This window comes from Pituophis catenifer, unplaced genomic scaffold (genome assembly GCF_029215685.1).
Source record: "Pituophis catenifer annectens isolate HBS135680 unplaced genomic scaffold, rPitCat1.0.hap2 SCAF_3, whole genome shotgun sequence".
NCBI lineage: Eukaryota > Metazoa > Chordata > Lepidosauria > Squamata > Colubridae > Pituophis > Pituophis catenifer.
Window position 1 is genome coordinate 193,936,985 of NW_027256883.1, and position 7,665 is coordinate 193,944,649.

A 7,665-nucleotide genomic window follows, 5' to 3' on the forward strand; every position below is an offset into this window, starting at 1 on the left:
TGCAGATGGCTTACTCTCTATTACTCTATGCTGGCTAGGAGAAGTCCAGCTCTCTTGTGGTTGTCTGCCCTTTCATACTTCATACTTACCAGCAGGTGGTGTGCCTGTACTTACATGGAAATAATTTGCTGCTCTACTTTTCCAAATCTGACTTTTAAAAAGGATGTTGCGCAAACTAGAGCATGAAAAATCCACTGGCATATTTGGAAATATGTATTTGAATGCAGTGTGTGATTCCATGTATCTGCATTGCTCAATCAGCCTTACAAGTTTCAGTACAGCTTTTGCCCTAATAACACCATCCAGGATGACGGACAAGAACAGAGAGAACTGGCTATTCAAATCAGCAGGGCAAGCTGTGTGTTTCTGAAAAGGGAGCAAACTATTAGTACTTATTTGTTCTTATTGTTTTATTTGTACCATCAGGAATGAAGAGAAAGGCTTGTAATATTTCTGCATGCCAGAATAACCTTGATGCTTTGAGTATTAGGTACCTTAAGGAGGCATAGGAATGGAGTATCACATGATGTACTGCCTGCTTTGAATTCCTATTGAAGGTGAAAGTACCCACCATTCCAAACTTTTTGTGTTCGTAACAGGCTGTAACAGGCTTCCCTTTATTGTTTAAGTTATCAATTTATCTAGAACTTTGGACTATGAAACTGTCAAAGCACTTAGCAAATTAATAGCGTGCTGCAAGTCAATAAAATTACAACATTTGGGTTGGCACTTTGTCCTTCAGGCAAAGATCAATGGGTTCAACCCTTAATTAACAGATTTTGACTCTGTCTTTGTCTGCTCCGTCAGACAAAGGCCTCTCTGGTCCAGAATTTTGAGGCCAAAGTGACCATCCAAACGACTGTGAGAAGCCCACAAGCAAGATAAATATGTAGTCACCTCCTGCTGCTCATATCACCCACACTGTCTTGGTTTCTAGCTATTTTAACCATTAGACCAAACTATTCCTTTCCTCATCATCTCTAGCACAGTATTTGTGTTTTCGTCAAGGCTGACATTTTTGCAGGACTCATGGTGCCGTTAATAAATATGCGCAAATGAAGACAGGAGGAGGCAGCAGAAGGTTTGGTGCCTTCAGTGTCAGGGTGGATTCTTGGAGGCTGCCTGGGCTAGTCTGTTGCAATATTTTCAGGATCAGACTCAATAAAATTAGTGAGAGTTAAAGGTTTAAATATACTTCCTTTTATTTACAATAGGCATTCTATATTCACTGAATATTCACAGATAGAAGCAAAGAAAAGGGTGTAGGTGGCTCCTTATATATACAATGGGTGGAGCTATAAGTGGGAGTGGTGAATTATGAATACATTAAGAAGTGAAGAATAAGTTAACCCCTGATACCCCAATCATATACTATTTACACATTAGAGAATAAGGCATTTACATCTGACAAATCCCCCTCTAAATGCCGATTCGTTATACAACACCAATTACATTCAGATTCAGGACAATACAAGACATACAATTTAGATGTTAAATATTTGTGTTGCTTAGAAGGTAAAGGCTTTGTCAATATGTCAGCTAATTGTTCTGAAGTATCACAATGCACTGCTTTAATAAATCCATCCTGAGATAATTGCCTCACATGTTTAAATTTTATATCTATATGCCTGGACCTTTGTCCAATGGCATCAGATCTAGATATTTCAATGGCTGCTTTATTGTCTTCATGCATAACAAAAGGCAAAGCAGGTTTTTTCCAAACATCTGAAATTAAATCATTAAACCATACAAGGTTATTTGCAGCTTTGGATAAACAAACATATTCCGCTTCTGTCGTTGAAGTGGCTACTAGTTCTTGTTTACCAGTATACCAGTAAACTGGACAGTCATTTAAGAGAAAAATATAACCAGATGTACTTTTTCTGCATGATGTGTCTCCAGCCCAGTCCGCATCTGCATAACATGCAAGCTTTGGTTCTTTATTATCACTAGGTTCTAATACTAAGCAAAAATCTAGTGTACTTTTCAGATATCTTAAAATTCTTTTAACAGCTTCCCAGTGATACATTGTTGGTTTGCTGACGTGTCTGGATAATAAATTGAGTGGTAAGGCGATATCTGGTCTAGTCCAATTAGATATATAAAGAAGTGAACCTATGATTGATCTATAAAACGTGTTATCCTTGAATTCAGGTGAAGATTCATCAGTATTTCTAAGAAAATCAGTTTGCATAGGAGTATCACAGGGTTTGGCATTGTTTAAATTGCATTTATTTAAAAGTTCTATAATCTTATCTCTCTGAGTAAGTTTGAATCCCCTTCTAGTCTTATTAATTTGAACACCAAGATATTTGTTCACTTTACCTAGAGATTTCAACGAGAAATGTTCATTTAACTTATTTACAAAAGTTTCTCTTCTCTCTTTGTGTTTTCCTATATATAAAATGTCATCTACATAAATCAACACAAATTCAATGTAATCATCACCCTTTTTGACAAAGAAACAGTTATCAGCAGTGGTAGCGTTGAAATCCATGGTCTTAAGTACTTTTACTAAACAATCATACCATCTTTTACCAGATTGTTTTAATCCGTATAAACTCTTGTTCAACAGCCAAATTTCATTTTTGTTGGTGTATTGACTGTGAGGTGCTCTTACGTATATTTCCTTATCTAGTTTTGCGTGTAAATACGCAGTCTGTATGTCATATTGAAATACATCGAGATTGAGTGCTGATGCTACCACTAGAGCTGTTTTGACACTCTCTGTTCTTACAGTGGGGGAATACGTGTCAGTATAGTCCTCCGGATATTTCTGTGCATAACCTTGTGCAACTAATCTAGCTTTATATAGATTATTGCCTCCTTCTAAGTTCTTAATTTTATATATCCACCTGGTACCAATAATTGTTTTATCTTTAGGTGCAATTGCAGGTGTAAATACATTTAATCCTTGTAAACTTTCCATCTCTTTTTTCATAGCTAATTCCCATTTTTCTTTTTCTTCACGAGGGAGTTTTAACACTTCCTCATAAGTATTAGGTGTTATTGGCTCACCATCCATATGCATTATGTAATCTCTGTATTTATTTGGCATTTGATTTCTGTTGTTTCTAATGACTCTTTCAGGTTTGCTATTGTTATCATGCAAATATCTTGCTTCTTTTTTTGTTAGTGTGTCTGTCTTTATTTTGTGTTGGCTATTTGTCCAAGTTTTGGTTTTGCTTTTATATTTGTTGATATTCTGTTTTTCTATGGTCCCTTTCTCATGAGATTTTGTATCTTTACATTTATTTGGAAATATTTCATTAAGATGTAATTTAGACCAGTTGGCCTGTTCATGGAACACAGCTGTTCTGGAAACTATAAATTTGTTATTATTATCAATGAATCTGTACCCTTTGGTGCCAGTTTCATATCCCATAAATCTGAGTCTTCTGGATACGTTTTCTCCCTTTCTTCTCAACTGCTTAGGTATGTGTACGTCTGCAGTGACTCCAAATATGTGCATGTGTGCTAATTTTGGTTTCCTATTATACATTACTTCATATGGTGTCTTATTTACAATACTGGACCAGGTTCTATTTTGTGTGTAATTTGAATAATGTAAGGCTTCTGACCAAAATTGTTTGCTTAAGCCAGCATCCTCCAATGTGCATCTAATCATGGTTTGTAATGTGGAATTCTTTCTCTCTGCAATCCCGTTCTGAAACGCAGAAAATGGACTAGACGTGTAATGTAGCATTCCTCTATCCTTTAACCATTGGGAGAATTCTTTAGACATGAATTCACATCCCCTATCTGTCATAATTTGTTTTATTCTGATATTGTGTTGTGTTTCTATGCGTTTGTAAAATTCCTTAAATTTTTGAAAGGTTTCATCTTTGTGTTTTAATGTATAAACAAACCCATAACGGCTATAATCGTCTACTATTGTCAGGAAGTAACGTTTTCTATAGGTGATTGATGGAGTTAATGGGCCAACTAAGTCCATGTGTACTAAGTCAAAAATTTTGTTAGTTGATCTAGTAGATTTTCTTGGCCTGGGACTAGTTTTTAGTTTTGTAGATTTACATACTGAGCATTCCAAATAGTTTTCACAATTTTTTATTTTGACACCTTCTGCGTGTTCAGTCATTTTTTGTACTACAGGAAAACTGGCATGTCCTAACTTCCTATGTAAGATGTGAGCACACTCATCATGAATTGGTTTACCTATTTTTGGTTTTTTTTCATTGTGTGCATCTGCGTGATCATGAGATATTTTACATTCATCATTGTCACTGTTGCTAATATCTTCATCATCTGCTTCAATACAATCTTCCATATTTGAATCAATGTTATGCAACCATTTTTCCTTTGTTATCAGATAAGGTAGGCCTCCTTTAATCATCACAGTGCCTATATTTATTTTATTCTTCTCCAAAGTCGCTTTTCCCTTTGAGAAAACTATATTAATGTCAGAATCTCTACTTAGTTTTATGGCACTTAGTATGTTATGAGGTATTTCAGGTATTAACAATACCCCCTCTATTTTTCCTAGACCAGGCAAGGTTACATTTCCTCTGCCTAATACTTGAACCTTTTCTTGGTTAGCTACCTTTATTACAAATTTATCTTCTGTAAATGAAGACAATATAATTTTGTTATTAGTGGTGTGATTAGTTGCTCCAGAATCAATAAGCCAATTATTGTTCTCATTTTGCTGTATTTTAGTGTTGTCTTGTTTATTTAATCCATTCAGTGAACCAGATTTTCTATCCTTTGAATTATCTCTGCCCCCTCTATTCTCTTTGTAATTTGGTGGGCTTCTATATCTATGTCTATCTATGGAAGACTGTCTATAATTGTATTTGTTCCTATATTCTGACCTATGTCTTTCCTTTGAAATTTTGGGACAATCTCTTCTATTGTGTTCCCTGGATCCACAATTGTGACATTTAAATGTTTCATTATATTTTTCTTGGAAAGCTACTTTCCTATAAGGTTTGTGTTCTGTGTGATTGCTAGAACGATTTCTTCTTGGAGTCGTCGTGGAAGGTTCTCTCCATTGCGGCTCGCTCGCTCTGCTCTGCTTCAGACGAGTCGGTCTCTGGTTCGACCTTGGGAGTTCTGACGACGGCGGCTGCTCTCCTTTTTCTTTTGGGGGCGTTGGCACTTGCTTCGGTCTGTGGTGTAGGGCGGAATCGACAAGGCTCTCTGGGTTCGGGCGTCGTCGCTTTTGAAGTCAGGATGGGAGCGGGCAGGTCTTGAGGTATCGGCTTGCTCGCTCGCTTCTTCGGTGGCTCTTTGGTAATTTTTAGTTTTGGCCCAAATGCAGCAAAAAGTGTTTTCATTGCTGATTTTATTTGGGATTTTGTTGAGTCATCTTCACTTTCTGATTCTGATTCTTCTGAGGAGTTCGAATCTTCTTTTTCATTTTCGTTGTCTGATAACGTTTTTCGCGCCAGAAATTTTGAATTGAGCATTTTGATTGGCTCTGCTTCGCTCACCTTGGAGGCCTGTTGAAACCAAGATGGCTGCCATTCAAAATTTCGCGCGGGATCACTGTTTTTCTTCTTCGTAATGACTTTCTCTGCAGTCATATCACTCACTATTTTTGGGTCTTTAGACTTCTCATTAGTGATGTTTTTCTCTCTCGCTGCTCCGCTGTTCTTCAGCATTTCTTGGAGGTTCGCGATGAGGCTTTCATCATTCTTCTGGCTTTTTAATAGTTTTAATATCTCTGACCTGAGTTCGTTATTCTCTATTTCGATTTCCTCCTGGTCATCATTTTCGTCTATTATTTCTTCGTCTTCAGTGGTGTATTCTTCGGATTCTCTCGAAATTGCGTTTGTGGATTCGTTGATTATTTCTTGTTCTGTTTCCATTTCTTTGCTGTAGGCCCTGGTGTTGGGCCTATCTTTCTTAGACATTTTTAAGTTTTTATTGAGTCAATTAACCATCCTCTGCTACCAGCTTGTTGCAATATTTTCAGGATCAGACTCAATAATATTAGTGAGAGTTAAAGGTTTAAATATACTTCTTTTTATTTACAATAGGCATTCTATATTCACTGAATATTCACAGATAGAAGCAAAGAAAAGGGTGTAGGTGGCTCCTTATATATACAATGGGTGGAGCTATAAGTGGGAGTGGTGAATTATGAATACATTAAGAAGTGAAGAATAAGTTAACCCCTGATACCCCATTCATATACTATTTACACATTAGAGAATAAGGCATTTACATCTGACATAGTCGTTGTGATTAATGCCAGTCAACTCAAATTCACACTTTCTGATTCTAGCAACCTCTAAATCAGGGGTGCTATTCAGCAGGTTCTGATAGGTTCTGGGGAACCGGTAGCAGAAATTTTGAGTAGTTCGGAGAACCGGCAAATACCACCTCTGGCTGGCTCCAGAGGGGGAGGGAATGGGGATTTTGCAGTATCCTTCCCCTGCCACGCCGACCAAGCCATACCGTGCCCACCAAGCCACGCCCACAGAACCGGTAGTAAAAAAATTTGAATTCTACCACTGTTCTAAATGTATCAGAACTATAAATCCCAGAATCCCCACCCAGCATGATCAAGAGTCATATTCAATCTCCCTTGCATATATTCCCCCCCGCCCGATATAAAACAGAGAAAGGTAATTGCAGCCTTTTTGTACTGAATAATCCCAAACTCCTGTAGTTCAACATTATTCTGCCTAGCCTTTGTTTACAATACACATTATATTTAACTCTTGGACCTGCTGGGTAGAATGACTGGAGATGTAAGCCAAAGCATCTGAGGAAGGCTAGTTTAATAATTATCCCCACTTGCTGGAGTTTCTACATTGCATTTATTCATGGTTTAACTACGGCTTTTAGAAGAAACTACAATTGCCTCAGTCACTCAAAACACTACAGCTTTTCAGGCCATATTAGCTGTGTTCATAATGGCTATCAGTCCTAAGCCAAGTCCAAAGAAAAATAACAACTGTCAACTTCCCATACATGACCTGATGTGAGTGAGTGTGTGTGCGTGCGTGTGCCCCTCAGCGAGGTATTCTGCCTTCACATGGCAAAGTACATATGTTCTTCTATCTTCATGGAGAATTAAGGTCTCACTGACAGTGATTTCTGCAACTGCACAATTACCAGTGGTTGCTGTTATAAGCAGAGTGAAGCATTATGGCCACTCGGCTGATTAGAAGCAATGGATGGGCCACTTCATGAAGTTACTCTGAAGAGGAGGTTCACTTGGAACTTCCATCTTCATTCTTTTGACGATCTGGAGTAGCCCTGATACTAAGTCAGTTTTGTTGCCCCTCTGCCTCATGTTCTGTTTTTTACCAGGACAAGTGGTTCATCTTTCCCCTATGATTCCTAAAACATCCATCAGCTGGAAATCTTGAATATCAAGACGGCTCTACATTCAGTGCTCTGCCTTTGAAATTTACTCTCACTTCCCTGAAAACTCTCTTTGCCCAGAATGATTTTGATTGTGAACAGCAAATATCCTGAACCCGAATGAACCCTTGTTGTAAAAGCAAAATGCCTCTCCCAACCTATTTCCCCTAGATCAGGGGTGCAGGGGTGAAATGCTGCCGGTTCGGACTGGATCACGTGATCCGGTAGCGATGGTGGCGCGTGGTTCGGAGAACCGGTAGCAAAAATCCCTGCCCCCCCCATGCCCAGCTGAGCTGCGTGATCATCAGAGGCTTTTTTTCTTTTAAA